At 44.0% G+C, this 25,348-nt stretch overlaps 1 protein-coding gene across 2 annotated transcripts in view; it reads right to left on the bottom strand.

Annotated features, from left to right (window-relative positions):
- The window catches only part of LOC117263494 (uncharacterized), a 68,395-nt gene that overhangs the window by 27,132 nt on the left and 15,915 nt on the right, over positions 1 to 25,348 (bottom strand). The window lies entirely within an intron of this gene.

The following is a 25,348-nucleotide window of genomic DNA, read 5'->3' as shown; positions in this document are numbered from 1 at the left end:
CAGAAATGTGAGAGTCCTGGTGGTGGAGGAAAGCCCGATTGTGGAGAAGAGTTGCCAGCGCAGTGTGGTAGGTTTGAGAAGCAACTGAGCCCCTTTTGAGTGATCCCATCGGTTCCCATCGGGCGTAGGGTTAATGATTCTCCGGGGCGGCCCATCCCTCCCAGCCAGGAGGAGGGAGGGACGGGGAGAGGGGGGGGGGAGGAGGGAGGGGGAAGGGCGGGAGAGGAGCAAGGGGCGGGGGGAAGAGGAGCCCACCCATCCCGCACCACCAGGGGCGTTAACAGCCCCCCAGGGCGGACCGGCCACGCAGCCCCAGGCCCAGGGAACACAAGGAGACCCCGCCACCCCCAGGCACACAGGGTGAGGAGTCCAGACGCACCCGCCCCCCAGGGGAAAACCGCCCGGCCCCGCGATCCCCCACAGAGCCAGGGAGCAGGCCCGGATTCAAGGGAGAGAGGGTGCACTTAACACATGCCTAAGGCCTTGAGTTCTGATGAACCGCTGTGGTATATTGTGGTGAGAGAGATAGAGGGATTAGGGGTTACATCATTAACAGAAACACGTTACATATTACACAACAGTTTTTCTTGAGTTGTAATATTTATACATGTATGTATAGGTGGCATATGCTCACAGGCTGAGTGGCACTATACAGACACGTTTAGTGAGTGGATAAATGGTGACCATTTTTCTGTAAAGTATGTTAATTGGTTTCTGTGGCCAGCAGATATTTTCTCCAGCGAAATATGTTCTGCAAGTAGATTCAGCCAATGGTTGATGTTGAGGGTCTGTTTATCTTTCCAATTGACTAGGATTGTTTTCTTGGCGATGGCGAGAGCTACTAGAAGAGAATTGCATTGGCTGTTTGGGAGGTCAATTGTCATCAGGTCACCAATTAAGCACAGGTTGGGAGATAATGGGATCCTGCAGTCCAAAATGGAGGAGAGTTTTTGAGTGACTGTTGACCAGAAGTGCTGGATGGGTGAACATAACCAGAGGGCATGAAAGTAGGTGTCTGCAGTGTTCTGAGTACACTGAGTGCGTATGTCAGACTGACTGAAGCCCATTCTATTCATCTTTTATTGGGTGATGTGTGTTCTGTGGAGTACTTTAAATTGGATAAGTTGTATAATGTTTCTTGTCATCTTAAATGTATTTTTGCATATCTGAGTCCAGAAGTCAGGGTCCGGTGATACACCCAGCTCCTTTTCCCATTTTTTTTTCTTTTTTATTTTTTTTATTTATTTATTTTTTCTTATCTAGCAGCAGGCTAAAGTTCAGGTGGACCAGGTCTGATAGTTTGGGGGAAATATTTATGCCATGATATCTTATGTTGCCCACAGGGAAAGAAAATTTTTGGTCTGCAGGATTCCAAGAGTTCTCCGTTATTGGCAGTATTGTCGATTTGGACCAGTTGATGGAGTAGTCGGAAAGTTTAGAAAAATTTGTTATGAGATTAAATACTTCATGTAAAGATGACTTTGGTTCTTGCAGATAAAGTAAAATGTCGTCGGCATATAGATTAATTTTGTGCTCTGAATTGGCGGAATGGATACCTATGATCTTGCTGTTCTGACGGACTGCCATAGCCAATGGTTCAATAAATACTGCAAACAGTAGAGGTGAGAGTGGGCACCCTTGTCTTGTTCCTCTCTGCAAAGTGAAACTTTGAGATGTGATCCTGTTGGTGGTGACTGTGGCCTTAGGGGAATTATACACTGCCTGGCCAAAAAAAAAGTCACCACCAAAAAAAAAGGTCATACACTCTAATATTTCGTTGGACCGCTTTTAGCTTTGATTACGGCACGCATTCGCTGTGGCATTGTTTCGATAAGCTTCTGCAATGTCACAAGATTTATTTCCATCCAGTGTTGCATTAATTTTTCACCAAGATCTTGCATTGATGATGGTAGAGTCTGACCGCTGCGCAAAGCCTTCTCCAGCACATCCCAAAGATTCTCAATGGGGTTAAGGTCTGGACTCTGTGGTGGCCAATCCATGTGTGAAAATGATGTCTCATGCTCCCTGAACCAGTCTTTCACAATTTGAGCCCGATGAATCCTGGCATTGTCATCTTGGAATATGCCCGTGCCATCAGGGAAGAAAAAATGCATTGATGGAATAACCTGGTCATTCAGTATATTCAGGTAGTCAGCTGACCTCATTCTTTGAGCACATACTGTTGCTGAACCTAGACCTGACCAACTGCAGCAACCCCAGATCATAACACTGCCCCCACAGGCTTGTACAGTAGGCACTAGGCATGATGGGTGCATCACTTCATCTGCCTCTCTTCTTACCCTGATGCGCCCATCACTCTGGAACAGGGTAAATCTGGACTCATCAGACCACATGACCTTCTTCCATTGCTCCGGAGTCCAATCTTTATGCTCCCTAGCAAACTGAAGCCTTTTTTTCTGGTTAGCCTCACTGATTAGTAGAGTTGTACCGATACCGATACCCGTATCGGAAATGCCTCCGATACTGCCTAATATGCGATATCGGGTATCGGCGAGTACAGCCTATGACCAATCCGATACCACATAATGCCTCACGTCATTACACGTACGCACGCTACAGGCAAACGAAACAGAAATGGAGCAGAGTTTAAAAAGCATTCTACTGTAGCCTTTAAAATGTCTTTTTTACCAAATTGTGTGGCTGCTCTTTGACCTGTGTCTTGATCTGTGTCAACACTGGATAATAATAATAAAAAAAAAGTTTTATGGCATTCATTCTACTATTATGTATTAATTTCTTAATATTTTACATAGAGTTTTAGGAGTTGAGACACAACAATTCATATCCCATCCATTTTTATTTTACGCACTGGTATCGGATCGGTACTCGGTATCGGCAGATACCTAAGGTTCAGGAATCGGAATTGGTATCGTGAAGGAAAAAGTGGTATCGGTACATCTCTACTGATTAGTGGTTTTCTTAAGGCTTCATAGCTGTTCAGTCCCAATCCCTTGAGTTCCCTTCGCATTGTGCGTGTGGAAATGCTCTTACTTTCACTATTAAACATAGCCCTGAGTTCTACTGTTGTTTTTCTTCGATTTGATCTCACCAAACGTTTAAGTGATCGCCGATCACGATCATTGAGGATTTTTTTCCGGCCACATTTCTTCCTCGAAGACGATGGGTCCCCACTATCCTTCCAGTTTTTAATAATGCGTTGGACAGTTCTTAACCCAATTTTAGTAGTTTCTGCAATCTCCTTAGATGTTTTCTCTGCTTGATGCATGCCAATGATTTGACCATTCTCAAACAGACTAACATCTTTTCCACGAACACGGGATGTGTCTTTCGACATGGTTGTTTAGGAAATGAGAAGCAACTCATTGCACCAGTTGGGGTTAAATAACTTAACTAACTGAAAGATAATCGCCCATGCAGTAATTATCCAATAGGAGGCTCGTACCTATTTGCTTAGTTAAATCCTGGTGGCGACTTTTTTTTTTGGCCAGTCAGTGTATAAGGCTGATACCCACTGGATAAATGACTCTCCAAAGCCAAATCCGCTCAGGGTGGCAAACAGGAAGGACCAGTTGACCTTGTCGAAGGCTTTTTCTGCATCAAGTGACAAAATAATTGCTTTTGTGTTGCCGCGTTGTACTTTACTCATCAGATTAAGAACTATTCTGACGTTATTACTTGAGTGTCTGCCATTAATGAATCCCGTTTGATCATTATGTATTATTGATGCGATTATTTTCTCCAGCCTAGAAGTGAGTGCCCTTGAGATAATTTTGATATCACTACTGATTAGTGATAGAGGACGATAGCTAGAAGGAAGTGTGGGGTCTTTGTCTGGCTTTAGTAATAATTTGATTGCTGCTGTATTCATGTGAGGTCTTATACCTCCGTTCTTTTTGATCTCTGTCACTGTCCTGAAGAAAAGTGGTGCTAATATTGTCCAGAAATGTTTTATAAATTCGGCAGGAAAGCCGTGTGGTCCTGGAGCCTTACCTGTTGGCATTTTGTCTAATGCGATCTCTAGGTCATTAATAGTCAGGGGAGCGTCTAAGATGTTTCTGTGTTCAGTGGATAATTGAGGTCAATTTAGGTTGTCGAGAAAAGCCTGAATATCTTCTGGGTTTGGATTATTTACTGTTGAATATAAGTTATGGTAAAAAGTATAGAAAATCTGATTAATCTCCTGAGGAGATTGTGTGTAATTGCCGGACGGCCCCTGGATTGTTGGTATCAAAAGATTTTTCTTTATTGCGTTGGAGCTGATTAGTCAAAAATGTTCCTGATTTGTTACTGTGTTCAAAGTTATTATATCTTAGCTGCTGTATGATAAATTCAGTTTTCTTTGATAGAATATTGTCCAGTTGCGATTTTGTACACTGTAATTGGCTCCATACTTGGTCACTTGGATTGTTTGCATATTCCTGTGTTGTTTGATTTTTTCCTCAATGTTTTTTTCTGCTTGCAATTCCTGTTTCTTCTTGTAGGAGGAGAACGATATAATTTTTCCTCTGATTACTGCCTTCCCAGCTTCCCATATTAAAGATGGAGATAAATTTGGAGAGTCATTATCTTCAAGAAAGTTTGCCCACTCCAGTCTCACCATTTTGTCAAAGTCTGGGTCTTTAAGTAATGAGATATTAAAATGCCATGTTGGGGACCGTTTATGGATGGTTTCTATTTGCAGATTGAGTGATATTGGTGCATGGTCGCTGATAATGATCGGGTGTATTTTTGTGGTAATTTTTTGTGAGATGGAGTTATTTAAGAGAAAAAAGTCAATTCTTGAAAATGAGCGATGCACCGGAGAGAAGAAAGTATATTCCCTCTTCGATGGGTATTTGAGTCTCCAGCCATCGCCAAGCCCAAAATCATCCATATATTCCTGTATTACCTTAGCCGATTGTGATTGCTTTGTGTGTACTGAGTTACTAGATCGGTCTAATGATGAATTTAGGACTGTGTTAAAGTCTCCTCCGATTATAGTTGTCGAGCTGTCTGATAGGTTAGATAGTAGAGAGAAGACTGTGTGAAAGGCTGGATCATCATAATTATTAGGGGCATACAGATTAACGATTGTATATAATTTGTTAAAGATTGTTGCCTGAATAATGATGTAGCAGCCTTCTGGGTCTGTTACCGTGCTGTTTAAAGTAAATGGTAGTCTCTTGTGGACCATGATAGAGACACCTCTTTGTCTGCTGTTATAGCAGGATGAAAAAATTTGATTAAAATTTAGATCTTTAAGAGATTTTTCTTCTGACTTTAGTAAGTGGGTTTCTTGTAGGAGAAAAATATCTGTTTTCAATTTTGTTGACAAAGTCCATCACTTTAATTTTTTTCGCCTGTGAGCGAATGCCGTGTACATTCCAGGATACCAAGTTTAACTGTGATGCACTCTCTGCGGCGCTTTTCCTCCTGATGATATATCTCCCCAGCAATGGCAACAGTAGCACCGAATCCCATTCTGTGCATTCAGCCTCTCTTCTCACCCGCTCAGCATCAAACACATGGAGTTCCTCATCTGTGTGCTCTGGCTCAAACAGGTATGGCTCTGGGTCTGTGTCCGCTACAAGAAACTCTTCAAAATCGCGTTCAAAGTCGTCCATTGCAGCTACTATAGTCCGGAGATATTGCTAGGCTAAATAAACAGCTGAGCTCTGTTTACCGGCTACGCTGTCAGTCAGTGTGCAGGCTGGAGATTGGCGGAGCAGAGAGGGGAGGGGGGTCCCCACTCAGTATGATAAACGAGTATGTGTGTAAAGTTATGAAGTGTGTCTGTTACGCTAGAAGAGTCAGAGTTTGGAACGGAGTGGAGTGTTACCAGAGTTTCTGGAGTGCTCAAATAAACGGGCCTTTTTCCCGAACGCTCCTCTGGTCTCCTGCTCGTGAGGGATTCATTACAATATCGTAACATGGTTTAGATTTCTAAATAAACATTCACCTCGTTGCTAGATAGACCTACTCCTGAAAAAGTCGTGCGCAAGGCTTTTTGCCCTACAAGGCCACCGTCATTTACCCGACGGGAGGGGTGAGCGAGTGAGCCCTGCAATCTAGAATTTGACCACTGATGTCACTGTTTTCAACCCATTTTACACACTGGCCCTTTAAATATTTTCAGGCTGCAGAGATGTGTTGTTATGTGTTGTGTTGTTATATATTATATTCTGCAGACTTAAGAAGACGTCTCTGTTTTGTACAGATCCCTGCAATAGTCGCACCTTAGTCATTTTGATATGTTTTTCAGAGATAATGAAAATAATGATGTATGGATGTTTTTTGTTTTTTTTTTCAAAATAGTGCCGCCCCAATATATATACATGCATACACACATCTTTTTTTTTTCTTTTTCCTTTTATAATACAATTAAGCCATGATTCTACTTTGATTTGTGGTTTTAGGGGCACTTATCTCATTTAAAAGAGCCATGGGGTGGTGGTAGGGTGCCGGAACAGCTGCCCATCTATGTATAATTTATCGACCACAAGAGAGGTCCTATTTCCCCTCTGCCTGTGCTCTTTTAGAATGGGATATAACACTTTCCGCCTCTTGCTGATTTCCCTGGGGAACTGATCGTTCATACCGAACGAGGTGCCATTTTCAGCTCTCGTCCTTTACTCTTAACGAGCATTTTCTGCTGATAATGTTCTAATTTGGCGATGATCGGACAAGGACGCTGACCTCCTCGGGGTCCGAGCCTGTGGACACAGTGAAAGGTGATGTTGCTGACAGTCTCCATCGGGATCTTGAGGGCCGTCACCATGAACTTTTTTACCTGGACTTCTGGGTTGTCTGGTGTGCTCTCCGGGATGCCAGAAATGATTAAATTGTCTCTCATGCTTCTGGACTGCATGTTGAGGACAATTTCCTTTAGGAGTTTATTTTCCTTTTTGAGGAGATCTACATCTGAAGTGACCGTCGATAAGGTGGAGCGGAGCTCAGCGTTGTTTTTCTGCAGGTCGCTAATCTGCTGGTAAGTGAACTCCAGGCTTACCTTCAGGTCTTTCATCTCCTGGTGGAGCACACCGAGCACTTCTAGCTTCCTGTTGATGGATTCCAAGACGCTAAATTCGGAGGATAATAAGTCTTGTGTATCGGTAGCAGAGTCCGTCTTCTTCCTCTTATTGGGGTTGTCGGCAGGACCCTCCATGACGCACTCGTAGTAGTAGTGATCGATAAACTCTTCTAGGTCCTCCACTCTGGCTGATGGTGCAGGCTGGAGTTGTCACCCGTTAGATAGTTATATTTGTTTGGCTAGTTTGTTGATATCTAATCTAGCAGCTAGGCGCCGCCATGTTGAATCTCAAAATCTCACAGTGGTCTCGCGGTAAAATAGTAATGCAAATAATTATACCAGAATGCACAGTACCAGTACAAACAACTCACAGCAAATTATACCAACGTGTACAGTATCAGTACAAACAACAGTAGACACAGTGGAATTATACCAATATGCACGTCTTGCACAGTCCCGATTCTAGAATACACGGTATAGAAACGATGCGGCCGGTTGGAGCTCAAATTGAATGGGAAAAAAAGTCCAGTGTTCACTTAGCTGGGCGTAACTTAGCTGGCCGATGTCTGTCGATAGCTGCCTCCGTGAGAAGAGAACAGAAAGAAAGGAGCGTGGTATCACTGTCCAAGGGCTGCCGTAGAATGGCAACCAGGATGTCAGTCGACCAACACTCGCTACCCGCAGCGATTTGCGATGCTGGCCAGCTAGGAATTATCTAGCAGCCAGTACAGTACAGCCCTCTCCCGCCTAGCTAACATTTAGCCATGTTACTTACTGATCCATTAAAAAGAAAGCTAGCTGGACATCAGTTTTGAAGCCTCTTTGGTCACGGAGCTCCCTCCATCTCTTGAACGCCTGACTGAGGTTTACTCGTTTTTCCTCTTCTTTTATCACTCTCCTTTTTGCTCTTCTTTGCCTCTTCAGACAGAGGAGCTCGTATTTTTTTGCTAGGCCGTTTTTCACTTGTCTCAAAACTTTGTCCGTCTGCCATTGTGCTTGTGACTCAACTATCTCATGCCCAACTCCTCATAAGGACCAGCACCAGTCCCTGATTGGCTGACCGACCAATTTCACAATACATAACGTCTTTCCTGCCGTAAAACAGATTTTTTTTCCGCAAAATTTCGGCACCGGTGGCAGAAGCTTATTGCAAAGCCACTAAGTAAGCTATGTAAAAGTTGATAGTCTGATTTTACTGTGGCCACTACCGTGTGCAACCCACATTATTTTCATAATGATATACTTAGGAAAAGATGCTATCTGATGCCTCTTTAAAGTGTGTTGATTGATTCAAGTCGTGATCTCATGCATTGAGTATGTTATTTTTTTCCTCCAACTCCAGCTGCTGCAAGAGGCAACAAAACATCCTTTCATTTCATTCAAAGTTACAATTTACTAATAAAACGCTCCACGGTATGAACAGTGGTTACATAAGCCTCAAAACCAGCCACAACCCAGCCCTGAGTAGAGTGACCATCCGCTACTGACCAATCAACGGACTGCATTGTTCACAGCTCCACCTCTTCATACCAGATCTGTGTGCAAGGTACCCCAACAGAAGGGGTACCAAAATTGGTAACGGTGCAGAACGGTTCCATTGGTACCATCCACAACTTTTCGCAGTGGAAAAGGAAAAAAAGTGTACATGTGACAGGGTCAGTTCATAGGATGTTGCATGTTTTGTTACTTTATTATTTTGCTGTGTTTTAGCTACGTTTATGAAATATTGCATGTTGTGTTACTTTGTTTATTTGCATGTTGTGTTACCTTGTTTGCAGTATTTTGATTATTTCAGTTGGAGTTTATGTTGAACTGCATGCAGAGTTTTCGTTTCCGAACTGACATGAACTGCACACGGACTCGCCCCCAGCAGCAGCGCAATGAGCCACAGGTGGTGGCGAGCGCAGGTGACAAATTCCTTTTTAAGCAGCAGCATGGGAAGCAACTGATGCGGCATGTCATCCAGACGCCTGCGGTCACCCTCCAACAAGTCAGCGCATCGAGATGACCCCCAGGGCTCACCCTGCCGGGGCAGGCTGCAGGGCGCCAACTCCCGGGACCGAGGGAGAGAAAGAAGGCAGAGGACCACAGTGAAAGAGCCGGACAGCGAGAGGAGACCACCACCACCACAGGAGAACAACCACACACCTGAAGCGCAGCAGCCTGTGTCTGTTTTGCCTTACAACTCCAGCCTGGGCAAATAGCGGGACGCTATTTTTTATACCCGCGAGGATCCACACATGCATCCTTCACATTTCTCTAAAAGAAGTACTCAGTCCTTCGTGAAACTCAGAAGGATCCTTGACATTGGAACAGTCCTTCAGCGGGAGTCTATGACGTCCTTCAAATTCGGCCATTAGAGGATCCTTCCTTGACATTGAGAAACACCTACTCTCTCCCAGTTGGGCCTGCTGCAGCCGCTTCAGCCTAGCCTGGTTCCAGACCATAGACCCCGCCCACTCAACTGAGTAGGCTTGCATCTCTGGTCTGGCATACTGCAATGAATTTGCGATTTATCTTGTCCAAACGATGGACGGACCAATGAACGCTGGGGGTGGGGGCGGGTCTAGCGATTAGCCAATCAGCGCCACGCTGATGTCAAGCTGTACGCCGTTGGGTAACTGGTGAGGATAGCAACAATGGCGACCGCTACAGATCCTACAGACCACATTTTAATGATGCTATCGAGGTATTTCGCCACTACTCACGTTAATGGAGGACCAAATTAAGGAAGCTGCTAAACTGGATTTAACGGGGATGCAGCTGGGCATGCACGACGACGGAGACATTTTAAACGGGCAATGCTCGCTTGTTTTCGGCACCCCCGAGGCATGGATACTAATGACGTCAGATTCTGGGTGAGTCGTTGATCTCTACTGATTGGTTAGGGAAAAATCAAATTCCCTCCCCCTTGTAAATCGCCTTCAATGGAGGCAATGTCAGACTGAAGGTTCTGGGAGCTTCAGTCTGACACTCAGGCTAGCTTCAGCCTGTTTCCTTTGTTTGGTATACTGCACCTTACAACACGTTACTCCATGTTTCACTCATCCACCCACGCCTAACATTACCGATACCCTTCCTACTTGCACATGCCATCAGTTATTTACTGTGCTTATTTGTTTGAGTTAAATAAATTAACTTTTGATTGCTATATCTGTGTGTGGCCTCCCTTTTGTTGCCGGCCTTGAGCCAGTTGGTAACAAATGGGGGCTCGTCCGGGATTTTGGTGCTGGGAATCCGGTAAATGTACAGTTGTTAAGCGAATGTTTCACACAGATTTTGGGTTACTCTGGTATTTCTAGGGACTCTGTTGTTTGACTACTGGTATTCCAGTAAACGTATTGCCAGTGAACTGCCAGTAGGATTTGAGGGCTGGAAGATTATTTGGAACCCTTATTCCTGATAGGCATAAGCAATGTGGGGCATTGGCTGTCTCCGTTGATCCTTTTTTGTTTTAGTTTATTATTTTTGTGCAGCAAGTGGTTAGAGTATTGCTCAGGGGCACTTCCACGACTGTCCAGGGGATTTTCAGCGTGTTGAAATTTGACTGGGTCGCTGGGCGTTGTGCTTAATTCATCCTGCCACAACCCTGCATGAAGTCTAGGGTTGAGTGAGTCAGCTAATATTGGTTAGGCAGTTAGCCAGAAGGATGGGGTTCCATATTCAAAGCAGCCGTTAATCCTGTTGTGCGGTGGTGGAGAACTTTGTCTTTTCTTCTAGTTTTGGCTTATCTGTGGTGTGTTGAAATAGTTTCAGTGCTGTAAAAAAGTGCCCTAGGTGGTAAAACTGTGAAATGGAAATTGAAGATTTTGTTCAGGCTCCATGTGAGGATTTGCTCAACTCTTACAAAAGAGATCAGCTATTCCAAGTAGCTGACTATTACAGTGTTGAGGTTTCAAAAAGGGAGTTGTTGGCCACATTAAAGGCCCACTTGGTGGAGTTGAATATTTTGTCTTCTTCGGTGGAAGGTACAAGTACTCCTGTAAAAGTGACTAGGTTGTTTGATGTAGCTTCGGCTAGGATCAGTGGCCCAGGTAAAGTGTTGGCTCCTGTTTTGACTGGGCTTGGGACTGGCTTGACATTTGAGCAGCAGAAAGAGCTCCTTCTGCTACAACTCCAGCAGGAACAAAAGAGTGCTCTGGAGGTAGAGAAGGTAAGACAGGAGGCCCGACTTCGGGAAACTGAACTAGCCCATGCCCAGGCAACACAAAAGCTACAGTTGGAGCATTATAAGTTGGCTCTTATAAGTGAAGGCAAGCTTCAGACTGAGCCAAAGATTGAAGAGTCAATTTCACGGGTTCCTCCCACTCCATCATCTGATGTTGCTGTCAAATTACGGGTAGTTCCAAAGTTTAATGAATGGGACTCTGATATTTTATTCGTGTTGTTTGAGCATTTGGCCAAAGCACTTAACTTTTCTTTAGTTAACACTCATATATTAGATATGATCAATATATCCTTATTAACAGGCTATGTACCACAGTCTTTTAAGGTAGCTGTAATTAAACCTCTACTAAAAAAGCCCACCCTGGATCCAGAGGTGTTAGTCAACTATAGACCAATATCTAATCTTCCCTTTATGTCAAAGATCCTTGAGAAAGTAGTCGCAGACCAGCTGTGTTTTTCTTTTCTTTTCTCCATGATAATAATTTATTTGAGGAATTTCAGTCAGGATTTAGAGTGCATCATAGCACTGAGACAGCACTAGTTAAAATTACAAATGACCTTCTGATTGCTTCAGACAAAGGACTTGTCTCTGTACTTGTTTTATTAGATCTTAGTGCGGTGTTTGACACAATTGACCATCAAATTCTACTGCAGAGACTGGATCACTTAATTGGCCTAAAAGGTTCAGCACTAAGCTGGTTTAAATTTTATTTATCTGATCGTTTTCAGTTTGTTGACGTTCATAATGAATCATCCTTACGTACCAAAGTTTGTTTTGGAGTTCCGCAAGGTTCTGTGCTCGGACCAATCCTATTTACTCTATATATGCTTCCTTTAGGTAACACCATTAGAAATCACTCTATAAATTTCCATTGTTATGCGGATGATACTCAGTTGTATTTATCGATGAAGCCAGAAGAAAGTAATCAATTAACTAAACTCCATAACTGCCTTAAAGACATAAAAACTTGGATGAGCACCAATTTCCTGATGTTAAATTCAGACAAAACTGGAGTTATTGTTCTTGGCCCCAAACAACTCAGAGGCTCTTTATCTGATGACATAATTTCTCTAGATGGCATTGCTCTGGCCTCTAGCACTACCGTAAGAAACCTCAGAGTAATATTTGATCAAGATTTGTCTTTTAATTCTCATTTAAAACAAACCTCACGGACTGCATTTTTTCATCTGCGTAATATTGTGAAAATTAGGCCTATCCTGACCCGAAAAGATGCAGAAAAATTGGTCCACGCTTTTGTTACCTCTAGGCTGGATTACTGTAACTCTATTATCAGGTAGCTCTAGTAAGTCCTTAAAAACTCTACTAATTCAGAATACAGCAGCACGTGTACTAACAGGAACTAAGAAACAAGATCATATTTCTCCTGTTTTAGCTTTGCTGCACTGGCTCCCTGTAAAATCCAGAATTGAATTTAAAATCCTGCTGTTAATTTATAAAGCTCTAAATGGTCAAGCTCCATCATATCTTAGAGAGCTCATAGTGCCATATTATCCCACCAGAACAATGCGCTCTGAGAACGCAGGGTTACTCGTGGTCCCTAAAGTCTCCAAAAGTAGATCAGGAGCCAGAGCCTTCAGCTATCAGGCTCCTCTCCTGTAGGGTTGGGTACCGTTCATAATTGAACAGACACGGTACTGGTACTGGTATCTGGAATTCGGTACCGGTACCAAACGGTACCTTATTTCAGTACTTTTTAACCCTATGGGCCCTAGGCCTTTTTGGGGTATTTTTACTGCCTTTACTTTTAAGCTCATATCACAGTCATTATAAAGGCTACATACACATGCTATATCTTATTTTTTTTCAGGACAATCTGGGCTAACCGGATTTGCCATCATTTCATGTTCTTCTATGTGCCTGTATTTTATATATATTAATTTAATTTAATTTAATTAATTTAATTAATTTATATCAATGAAAAAAACAAATCTGTGTGCCTAAATTCTTACATTTTTACATGTATCTCAGCATAGCAAGTTGGAAAAAGACATATTCTACCATATATGAAGAGGGGAGACACTCTCGAATCTGGCAATATAAGAACCATGATGCTGGGACATTCTGTCACTTCACAGTTGTCCAAAACATGTGGTTTGTGCCAGGCGGACATGATTGCCAGTATTTTTTCATTATTGCAAGAAATTCCATTGACTCATTTACAAGTCAAAAATGTGTTTTATCTGAAAGAAACATGCAATATTTACATCTAAGATCATAGAAAAATAGTCAACCAAGTGCAATGATGTCCTCCAAGATAATATTTGTTTTTCAGTTTCAGTTATATATTGGGGAGACATTTTGGGCATTGGTGGGGGGGCATGTGTCCCCCTCAATGTATATGGTGACTACGGCCCTGTCAGCATGCATTAGGCTGCAGTTGTCTGGGTGCGCAAAGGTGAAGTGCGCTGGTCTTGTCATACAAAGTTTGATGGAGTGTCAACTGGACAATATGGAGATATTTGCATCTTGAAAGCCGGACTACAAATGTGGATAGACAGGGAGAAACACACGCAAGCCTAAGACGTGGTAAGATACTCCTCACTATATGAAGTGACTGATAACAAGATCTGTATAATGGGTTGTAAAAAATTCATCAAGTTTTTATTTTGTAGACAATTGATCTGTATTTATAGCGTGATGGGATGACAGCACAATGATGTGTGTGGTCCTGCGCTTTCATGTGATATGCGTGGCATTTCTGTGCGAGCCTGCGTTCGCAAGTAATCCATCCAAGAGTAATGTGTGTGCAAAGCTGTATGAAAGCTCTGTTATACATCATTTTATTGTAATTTTTCACTGTGAAAACATTGGATTACCGACAAGTGCTTGGCCTTGTCGGAAAGCTACAGTTCTGCTGTTTCCGCTGATATGCGTGGCTTCTCGCTATGACGCATGGTCGGGGAGAAAATCCACAGAGAAGAACGGTGTGAATTTGGACGCACTATGCATCGTTCGAGCCCATAGTCTAAACTTCCCAGTTTCAACATTTTATTGAGAACATTTAGGAACAGTGCTGCACGTTAACTTTTGTCTGCACATTGTTTTTGTCGCCATTGTTGCTGAGTCTGAGGTGTGAGTCATGCGCTTTCGCTCCGCCTCCACCTCAGATACCGAAATTTGGCACCGTTTTATTTTAAGTGAATCAGTACTCGGTAGTACCGACGTGAATCGGTACCAAGTACAAAAAGTTTCGGTACCTAACCCTACTCTCCTGTGGAATCATCTTCCTGTTACGGTCCGGGAGGCAGACACCGTCTCCACATTTAAGACTAGATTTAAGACTTTCCTCTTTGATAAAGCTTATAGTTAGGGCTAGCTCAGGGCTCTACCAGCCCCTAGTTAGGCTGACTTAGGCCTAGTCTGCCGGAGGACCCCCCAATAATACACCGGGCACCTTCTCTCCTTCTCTCTCTCTCTCTCTCTCTCTTTCGTATTCTATTACTGCATCTTGCCAACTCGGCCAATCTGGATGTCACTAACTCGGCTTCTTCTCCGGAGCCTTTGTGCTCCACTGTCTCTCAGATTAACTCATATCGCAGCGGTGCCTGGACAGCGTGTGGTTGTGCTGCTGCCGTGGTCCTGCCAGATGCCTCCTGCTGCTGCTGCCATCATTAGTCATACTTCTAGTGTTATTATACACATATGACTATTGTCACACATGTATACTGCCAGATATTAATACATACTTTCAACATATTGTACCACAGTAGCCAGAACTATAACTATAATATTATTACTTTCAATAATGTTGTTGTAAGCTACTGTCCTTACCTCTCTCTCTCTCTCTCTCTCTCTTTCTCATTGTGTCATATGGATTACTGTTAATTTATTATGCTGATCTGTTCTGTACGACATCTATTGCACGTCTGTCCATCCTGGAAGAGGGATCCCTCCTCAGTTGCTCTTCCTGAGGTTTCTACCGGTTTTTTTCCCCGTTAAAGGGTTTTTTTGGGGAGTTTTTCCTTATCCGCTGTGAGGGTCATAAGGACAGAGGGATGTCGTATGCTGTAAAGCCCTGTGAGGCAAATTGTGATTTGTGATATTGGGCTTTATAAATAAAATTGATTGACTGATTGATTGATTAATTGGTCTGATGCTGAGCGTACTCTGCTGCTTCAATGTGTGCTCACTGGCAATGTCCAGGAGGCTTTCTCAACCTTGAATGCTACAGATAGTGGTAGCTATCAGTTGGTTAAAGCTGCTGTACTTCTAAGGTAGAAACCTTGGAGGATTTGCAGGACTGATTTTGCTTGAGCAATTTAAAAATACTCTTCCTGATCATGTTGTTACTTACTTAAATGAACAGAAGGTCAGCAAGGTTTCAGATGCTGCTAAACTGGCCAATGAGTTTGTCTTGACCCATAAAAGTTTTTTTGGTGAGAGCCGTGGTCGTGGCGACTCTGGCTGCAGGGAGACCTTTGTGGTGGCTTTCCCCAGTAAGTCTTGGCAGAAGGGACAGATAAGTTTTCAACTAAAACAAATTGCAGTTTACGGGGAAAACCCGAACAGCATCTGTAACTATTGTTTTGGTAAGGGACACTGGCGAATTGAATGTCCAGTGTTGAAGAGAAGGTCAAAGTCTGGTTATGTTCCCAAAACTCTCTGGGGCTGCGCCGTCTTTGCGTGCAGAAGAAAGGGGCCGTGCCATTGCTGCTGTGCAGGCACACACAAAACCCTCTTTCTCAGAGTTGCTGTTCAAGGTTCCTGTGGTGGAGCAAAAACAGGTACATTTTTCAGTTAATGATAAGATTGATTATGGTTATGTGGCATTTGTGTCGGATGGTTATGTTTCACTGATTGGGAGCGACAGGAAAGTACCTGTAAAGCTACTTAGAGACTCAGGGGCACTGGATTCATTTATTGTGAACTCTGTGTTGCCTTTTTCTCCAGAGGCTGACACTGGGTCCAGTGGGGATGTCCAGGGAATGGGTTTGACTGTCTTTTCAGCTCCTCAGCATAAACTGACACTGTTTTCAGATCTGGTGCAAGGTGATGTGACCATGGGAGTGCGCCCTTCTCCTATGGGAGGAGTACAGGTCATCTTAGAGAATGACCTGGCTAGTGATAGAGTGTGGCCTGATGCGCCTGTAATGGTGGACACCCCAATTTCTCAGGTAGAAGGTTTTGAGTCTCCCAAAAATCCTCCTGTAGTGCTACCTACCTGTGCAGTGACGTGCCATGAGTCGTGCTGAAGGTAGTTCATGTCATGCCTTAAAGTCTCAAAACTTATAAGAGGGGCCTCCGCAATGCCAGAGCAAACTATTACTCAGCTTTAATAGAAGAAAATAAGAACAATCCCAGGTTTCTTTTCAGCAGTCACAGCTCTATTGAGCCTTGTATTCCGTTAGCCCTTAGCTGTAATGATTTTATGAGCTTTTTTAATGACAAAATTCTAACAGAGGCAAAATTCATGACCTCCTGCCCTCAAATGTAACCAATCTGCCCTCAAACACAGCTGTAAGGTCTAATATATATTTAGATAGCTTCTCCCCGATTTCTCTTCAACAATTGACCACAATGATTTCTTCATCTACATCATCAACGTGTCTCTTAGACCCCATCCCAACTAGGCTACTTAAGGAAGTCTCACCTTTAGTTAACACTCACATATTAGACATGATCAATATATCTTTATTAACAGGCTATGTACCACAGTCTTTTAAGGTAGCTGTAATTAAACCTATTCTAAAAAAGCCCACCCTGGATCCAGAGGTGTTAGTCAACTATAGACCAATATCTAATCTTCCCTTTATGTCAGAGATCCTTGAGAAAGTAGTCGCAGACCAGCTGTGTGATTTTCTCCATGATAATAATTTATTTGAGGAATTTCAGTCAGGATTTAGTGCATCATAGCACTGAGACAGCACTAGTTAAAATTACAAATGACCTTCTGATTGCTTCAGACAAAGTACTCATCTCTGTACTTGATTTTATTAGATCTCTGTACTTGATTTTATTAGATCTTAGTGTGGCGTTTGACACAATTGACCATCAAATTCTGCTACAGAGATTGGAACATTTAATTGGCCTAAAAGGTTCTGCACTGAGCTGGTTTAAATCTTATTTATCTGATCATTTTCAGTTTGTTCATGTTAATGATGAATCATCTCTACGTACTAAAGTTTGTTTTGGAGTTCCACAAGGTTCTGTGCTCAGACCAATTCTATTCACTTTATATATGCTTCCCTTAGGTAACATCATTAGAAATCACTCTGTAAATTTCCATTGTTATGCGGATGATACACAATTGTATTTATCGATAAAGCCAGAAGAAACTGATCAATTAACTAAACTTCAAAATTGCCTTATAGACATAAAACCTGGAAGAGCACCAGTTTCCTGATGTTAAATTCAGACAAAACTGAAGTTACTGTTCTTGGTCCCAAACAACTCAGAAACTCTCTATCTGATGATATAGTTTCTCTGGATGGCATTGCTCTGGCCTCTAGCACTACTGTAAGGAACCTCGGAGTAATATCTGACCAGGATTTGTCTTTTAATTCCCATTTAAAACAAGCCTCACAGACAGTGTTTTTTCATCTGCGTAATATTGCAAAAATTAGGCTTATCCTGACCTGAAAAGATGCAGAAAATTGGTCCACGCTTTTGTTTCCTCTAGGCTGGATTTCTGTAACTCCCTATTATCAGGTAGCTCTAATAAATCTTTAAAAACTCTCCAGCTAATTCAGAATGCAGGGGTACGTGTACTAACAGAGACTAAGCTACAAGATCATATTTCTCCTGTTTTAGCTTCTCTGCACTGGCTCCCTGTAAAATCCAGAATGGAATTCCTAACTTACAAAGCTTTAAATGGTCAGGCTTCCTCAGGGATAGTGCACCCAAAAATTAAAATTCAGCCATTATCTACTCACCCATATGCCGAAGGAGGCTCTGGTGAAGTTTTAGAGTCCTCACATCCCTTGCGGAGATCAGCAGGGGGAGCGGCTAGCACACATAATGGCTGACAGCGCCCCAGACTATCGTCCAAGAACACAAAATTGAAAGCACACAATATCTCCAACGTGCTCAAATATCTCCAACGTGCTCATTTGGTGGAACGCCTCGACTGCTTGGCCAGTCTGATGACACACCTCCTATAATACACTGAGCACCTTCTCTCCTTCTCTCTCTCCCAAACTCCATACAACAAATACAACTACAATAACGTCAAAGTCTTTCAGCCTATGTGAACTTCATATTTTACAGTGTCCTGCTTAAAGCCACAGTGTGTAGGAATTTCTTCCATCTAATGTTGAAATCATATATTGCATTCAAACGGATAGCGCACCCTAGAACCTCACTGTTTCAAATGTGTATTGCAAAAACAGTAGCAACAACAGTAATCAAAAAGCTATGATAACATTGATGAAACCATGTCATCTGATACTTAATGGAGTATTCATTCAGGCTCCTACACTGACACATGCGACGCGAGTTGACAAATCCCCTCCTCACCATGCTGGCTGTGTTTACAATGTAGGACTGTTGGGGCGGGTGTAAATTGAAACAAACCAATCATGTCTTGTCTTTTGACAACTAACAAGTGGCTCAACCTCACATACCTCATCCCTCTCCTTGCATCACTGCGCCACTAACAGCGCCGGCAACAGCAGCTAACAGTGCTGCTGGCCAGCGCCGCTGTTAGCTGTTGGTGCTGTTAGCTGTGATTGTATTATCTTTCTGCTTCAGCAGCTCTCTCCACCTGGGAAAGGCTACCCCAATGTTGACCCTCATTTTATGAATTCGCCAGTCACGTTGCCTTTTTGATTCCCTTTTGCGCTTTCTTGGTGACGAGGATTCCATGTCCCATGATGCTGCATTTGCATACATTATGCTCAAAAGAGTGGGACTTTGTTGTGCTGCAGTAGTGCTGGGGTAGTAGTGAAGCACCTCTTGCTCATTTCCTTCGGCTTCTCAGTCATGCAGTGCGGGCCCAGCTCTCAATGAAAACGCCTAAGGCGGGGCTGTATGTCCCTTGCTGGCAGATGTATTCTCAAGATGGCGAAACGTCGTGGAACCCCCCAGACGTCTTACCCACACAATGTACAAACAAATCCGAAATTCTCCTTTTATGAGAATAAGTCGGATTATTGGTGAAGGAAATAATACACCAATGATGACATATTTATGAATGCAGACATCGATTTTTGCCAATAAACAACTTTAAATGTTACACAATGTCCCTTTAAGTATTTTGCATTGTCTGTTGCATTTGTTCTCTTACGCCTCCTTTACATTATAATTTTGTGGGTTTCTTTCTTTTTTCCAGACACATCCTACCTTTGTCTACAAGAGGACAGCACTTCAGTAATTGTATTGTACCCAGTAACATCAGACTGCTCAACATCCTTGATGCTCCAGCACCTGGAAATTTTTGTATTCATAATGCCTTGCACCTTGATGCGCCCTTTTAAAATCTATATCTATATTTAGGCAAACAGATTCATCCTGAATAGAATAATGAAAAATTATGACATATGACATTAACCTTATGTATTACACAGGAATATTATTTTTATTGAAAGTATCAGTTCTTACCATTACAGTTGCTCCTTACAAGAGTAGAAAGATATATTGTATAGTGTATAGTATAGTATCCTATCAAATGATACAGTGGCAAAAATAGATAATAAACAGAATACACAGAGTTGCACAGAGTAATAAAATGTTAGTTATTGCACATATATTAAGTCAGCAGTGAACTGTGGGGCCACTCAGAGGGAGGAGACGTACAGTTTGATGGCCACAGGCAGGAATGATACCCTGTGGCGTTCAGTGGTACATTTTGGTGGTATGAGTCTCCCACTGAATGTACTCTTGTGCCTGACCAGCACATGGTGGAATGGGTGAGAGACACTGTCCAAGATATTTCGTAGCTTAGACAGCATCCTCCTCTCTGACACCATCATCAGAGAGTCACACTCCATTCCCACAACGTCACTGGCCTCGCGGATCAGTTTGTTGAGTCTGTTGGCATCCGCTACCCTCAGCCTGCTGCCCCAGCACATAACAGCATAGAGGATAGCACTGGCCACCACAGAATCATAGAAAATCCTGAGCATAGTCCAGCAGATGTTGAAGGACCTCAGTTGCCTCAGAAAATAGAGACGGCGTCAGTGTTCTAAGGCCAGTCCAGTTTATTGTCAACGTGTACCCCCAGATACTTAAAGTCCTCTACAATGTCCACACTGACCCCCTGGATGGAAACAGGGGTCAACAGTGTCTTGGTCCTCCTCAGGTCCACAACCAGTTCCTTTGTCTTTGACACATTGAGCTGCAGATGGTTCTGCTCACACCATAAGACAAAGTTATCCACAGCAGCCCTGTATTCATCATCATCAACCTTGCTGATACATCCAACTATGGCAGAGTCATCAGAAAACTTCTGAAGATGGCAGGTCTCGGTGCAATAGCTGAAGTCCGAAGGTGTAGAAGGTGAAGAGGAAGGGAGAGAGGGCAGTCCCCTGTCGGGCCCCAGTATTGCTGACCACTCTGTCTGACACACAGTGTTGCAAGCGCATGTACTGTGGTCTACCAGTCAAGTAGTCTACAATCCAGGACACCAGGGGGACATCCACCTGCATTGGTGACAGCTTGTCGCCCAGTAGAGCTGGATGGATGATGTTGAACGCACTGGAGAAGTATAAAAAACATGGCCCTCAAAGTGCTCGCCTGCTTGTCCAGGTGGGCTTAGACGCGGTTGAAAAGGTAGATGATGGCATCCTCCACTCCAAGCGGGAGTGATAGGTGAATTGGAGGAAGTCCAAGAGTGGCTTGACCATGGGCCGGAGTGGCTCCAGGATGAGTCTCTCCAGGGTCTTCATGATGTGGGAGGTCAATGCCATGAGTCTGTAGTCCTTGGAGCCACTAAGATGCGACGTCTTTGGCACAGGAATGAGGCGGGATGTCTTCCACAGTATGTGGACCCTCTGGAGACTCAGGCTCATGTTGAAGACATGCTGAAGTACTCCACATAGCTGGGGGGGCACAGGCTTTGAGCACCCTGGGGCTGACACCATCAGGGCCTGCAGCCTTGCTTGAGTGGAGTCTCATCAGCTGTCTTATCACATGGTCAGCAGTGAAGCACAATGTGGAGGTGGAGGAGGGGTCTAGTCCTCACAATGTAGAGTACAGTCAGTCTGGCCACTGGGGGAGGAGGTGTGTGGAGGGTTCACACTGGAGGGTGGGGAGATGTAAGGAGGAGTGGGGGAGGGTGGAGTGAGTGATGGTTGTCCAAAGCCCCTTTTACACTGCCAGATTTTCTGCAAACGTTGGGCCGTTTTGCCGGCAAGTTGTGAGCATTTAGACACACAGAGCCAGATTGGCGAGTTGATCCAAGGTGCCCAATTTTCCACCTCGTAGGGTAGTCATATTGGTGAAACACTTTTAAACTCCTCAAAAAAAGTTTGGAAACATTATTTTGGTCAATTGTTTCTCTCCTTTAATAATACTAATTGGTTTTGTATCATATATCATTGGAAAGCCTGATTAGTCACCTTTACAACAAAGTATCACTTGTAAGGATCATGCTTTCGTGGAATGAGCAACACAGCTAAACATGTGGGTAGCGCCCCAAAAAATGTGCCAAAATCCCCTGCAATATTCTCCTGTTGGTATTCAGTCTTGTTAAGAGTTGCTTGGTGGATTAGATGATTGCACTCTCCCACAGCAATAAGGGAAAAAAACAACACATATTGGTCATTTTTTCACTTAATTCATTTTACACTGTCAGGGACCTCAGTAGCATGTGGAAGATCCATACACAGCCACAAGAGCTTGGCACCTCCTCCTCATGCTGGTCACCAACCTAGCCACATTTTGCTGTGGGATGGCATCCCATTCTTCAACCAGGAGTTGTTGAAGTTGAACCAGCATGGTTGTGTCGGTCACTCTGGCACGTACAGCACGCCCAAGCTGATCCCACAAGGGTTCAACTGGGTTGAGGTCTGGACTCCCGGCAGGCCATTCCATCCTCTCCATGCCCAAATTCTGGAGGTAGTCTGTGATGATCCTGGCTCTGTGGGGGCGAGCCTGGAGGATGGAGTTAGGTCCCAGATTCTGGAGATATGGGATTGCCACTGGCTCCAGAATCTCATTCCGATATCTCACTGCACTGAGATTGCCTTCAATGATGACATGCTCTGTTTTGCCTGTGAGGGAGATACCGCCCCACACCATCACACTGCCCCCATTGAGAGATGTCACGCGATCTGTGCAGCAATCTGCATAGCGTTCTCCACGCCGTCTCCATACTTTGATCCTGCCATCCAGCTTCCGCAGACAGAACCTTGATTCATCAGTGAACATGATGTTGCCCCACGTTCTTAGGTTCCACTGTCGGTGCTGTCGACACCAACGCAAACGGGCCTGACGGTGAAGGCCAGTCATTGCAGGCTTCCTGACGAAGACTGGCCATGTGCAGTCTGTTCCTCACCGTCTGATCAGAGATCTGTCTGTGGTACCGTTGTGCAAATCTTGCCTGTAAATCTCTGGAAGAAAGCCTACGGTTCCTCAGTGAAGCAAGGGTGAGGAACCGGTCTTCTTGGGGTGTTGTCTTCCTGGGACGCCCACTTCTCGGTCTGTCTTTGACTTCACCAGTCTCAAGGAACTTGGTCCTAAGTTTGGACATGGTACCAAGGCTGACACCAAATAATGCTGCCACTCTGCGTACCGGAACACCAGCTTCCAGTTGCCCTACTGCATGGGCCTTATCCTGAAGGGACAAACGTGGCATGTTGATGCTTGGCGCACACACAAACTCAACAAAGTTGCAGGACCCATGTACACAAGTGCTGTCAATTAGGTGCTAATCAGGTGCCAGTCACACACCTGCCAGCACTTGAAGCTCAAAATGAGTGAATACCAACAGAAGAATATTGCAGGGGATTTTGGCACATTTTTTTGGGGCACTACCCACACATTTTGCTGTGTTGCTCATTCCACGAAAGCATGATCATTACAAGTTATACCTCGTTGTAAAGGTGACTAATCAGGCTTTCCAACGATATGTAATACTACACCAATTAGTATTATTAAAGGGGAGAAATAATTGACTGAAATAATGTTTCCAAACTTTTTTTGAGGAGTTTAGTTTAAACAGACCAAGGCGGCCTTCTGCAAGGGGAGGGGCTGTTGAAGACTTGTGGGAGGAGCTGTTGATGACACCTATGTGCGAGCCACTGGCGGTGGATAAACAGGAAACAGCTGATAGCAGGAATTAGCAAGCAGCTAGTAGCAAGAGGGAAACGCAAAGCTGACAGACACTGTAAAGATGAGCAACTGAGGAGACAAGGATTTGCGTGCCCTCCTTGCTCTCGCAAATGAAGAGGCCATTAACGTCAGATGACAGGAACGGTGAGGAATGGGCCGACTTATGAGAGAATCGCAGAAGGACTGACCAGCCGCGGCTTCCCTCCCACGTCCCTGGTTACGTCACACACTGAGCTACACGTTTTGTTACTTGCTCACGCCCCCCACTGCCCCGAAAAAGGCGCATTTTGTGTAAACAAAAGTAGGTAGGCAGCATTTTGCCGCATTCCTCGGTTTTGTTTTTATACTGCCAATGCTGAAAAAGACTGATTGGGCTTTCCTGCAAATTTGCACAATTCCGATCTAAAAAGGGTTCAAGACAGGCAGCAGAGAAGAGAGAGAAGGCCAGCAGTGCCAAATCTGTTAAAAAACAGATTCAGTTCATTGGCCCTTTCCACAGTGCCTTCAACTCCTCTGTTGTTGTTGGTCCTGAAGCCAGTGATGGTCCTCATTCCACTCCAGACCTCTCTCATGTTGTTCTGCTGGAGTTTCCACTCCAGCTTCCTCCTGTACCTCTCCTTAGCCTCCTTGATCATCACCTTCAGTTCCCCCTGTATTGTTCTCATCTCCTCCCCATTACCAGCTCTGAAGGCCCTCTTCTTCACTTTGAGGATAGCTTTGATGTCCCATGTTACCCACGGTTTATTTGGATAACAATGGACAGTCCTGGCTGGGACAGTGGAGTCCACACAGAAACTGATATAGTCCGTGATGCACTCTGTGAGCCCATCAATGTCCTCCCCATGCGGCTCACAGAGTGCCTGCCAGTCTGTCACCTCAAAACAGCCCTGCAGTGTCTCAAAAGCCTCCTCCGACCATCTCCTCGCTGTCCTCATGGTCGCAGGCTGGCTCCTAACTAGAGTTACGTAGCAGGGGTTGAGGTGCACCAGGTTGTGGTCTGACCTTATCTTTACCTTCAGTTCCTCTGTCATCTGCGCTGACTTACTGCGGTAAGCGTGTTGTGTCATTTTTGGTGTTTCTGTGATAGCGTCTCTGTGCTACTCTAGCGAACTCCTGGTAGGAGTTTGCTAGAGTAGCACAGAGACGCTATTCTCTGTTTTTCCTCACTTCAGCTGCTTAACATCTACTTAACATCATAAAGGAAATTGCCACTTTAGAATGACAATACAGACAGCACTTACTCACCCTCATGCCGACAAGAAGTCCAGTGTAGTTTTTTAATCCACAAAACTCGTTCGGGTATCAGAGGATAACAGCTAGCCGGATTTTTCCATACACTTTTCCTACACAAAATCATTTTGAAAATGTAATAAAACTCCGCTAATGCATTTAAAAAACGCCAGAACAGCTCGTCCGTCGTAATCCAAGTGCCCTGAAGCCGCAGCATGCAAAATTTACTTGAAAAGACATAATTTACTCCACTTTTATAGCATCACTTCTCACCGTGGTCAGTTAGCCTGCAACTCACAAGACTCGAGAACAAGAACGTCTCTGAACGTTCTTCAGTCTCACGCAAGTTGCCATGTAAACACAGCACGCCAGCAGGCTAACTGACCACGGTGAGAAATTATGCTATAAAAGTGGAGTAAATTATTAGCCTGGAAATCCAGACTCAAATCTAGAAAGATTTTGAATCTGGCCCTCACCGATACACCCTTCCTACCCAAGGGGCGGCACTAACTGAGGCATATCAAATGCCACCGCACGCAATTGGATAGCACGATAGCCAATCAGAGCAAAAAACAAGGTGACGTATTCATTGCAGTAAGCCCCATTGGTTTGCCGACTTGTGGGGCTAACTGATATATTATGCTTTTGCCATATCCCGTCGGCAAAACAGCAAAAACGTCTATCCTGGATACGAAGGCCTCTAGGGCAGTCTTCTGTTCCTCTCTCAA

The sequence above is a fragment of the Epinephelus lanceolatus genome, chromosome 16 (genome assembly GCF_041903045.1).
Source record: "Epinephelus lanceolatus isolate andai-2023 chromosome 16, ASM4190304v1, whole genome shotgun sequence".
NCBI classification, from domain to species: domain Eukaryota; kingdom Metazoa; phylum Chordata; class Actinopteri; order Perciformes; family Serranidae; genus Epinephelus; species Epinephelus lanceolatus.
The sequence above is the reverse complement of the archived record's forward strand: the minus strand, read 5'-3'. Positions and strand labels throughout refer to the sequence as shown.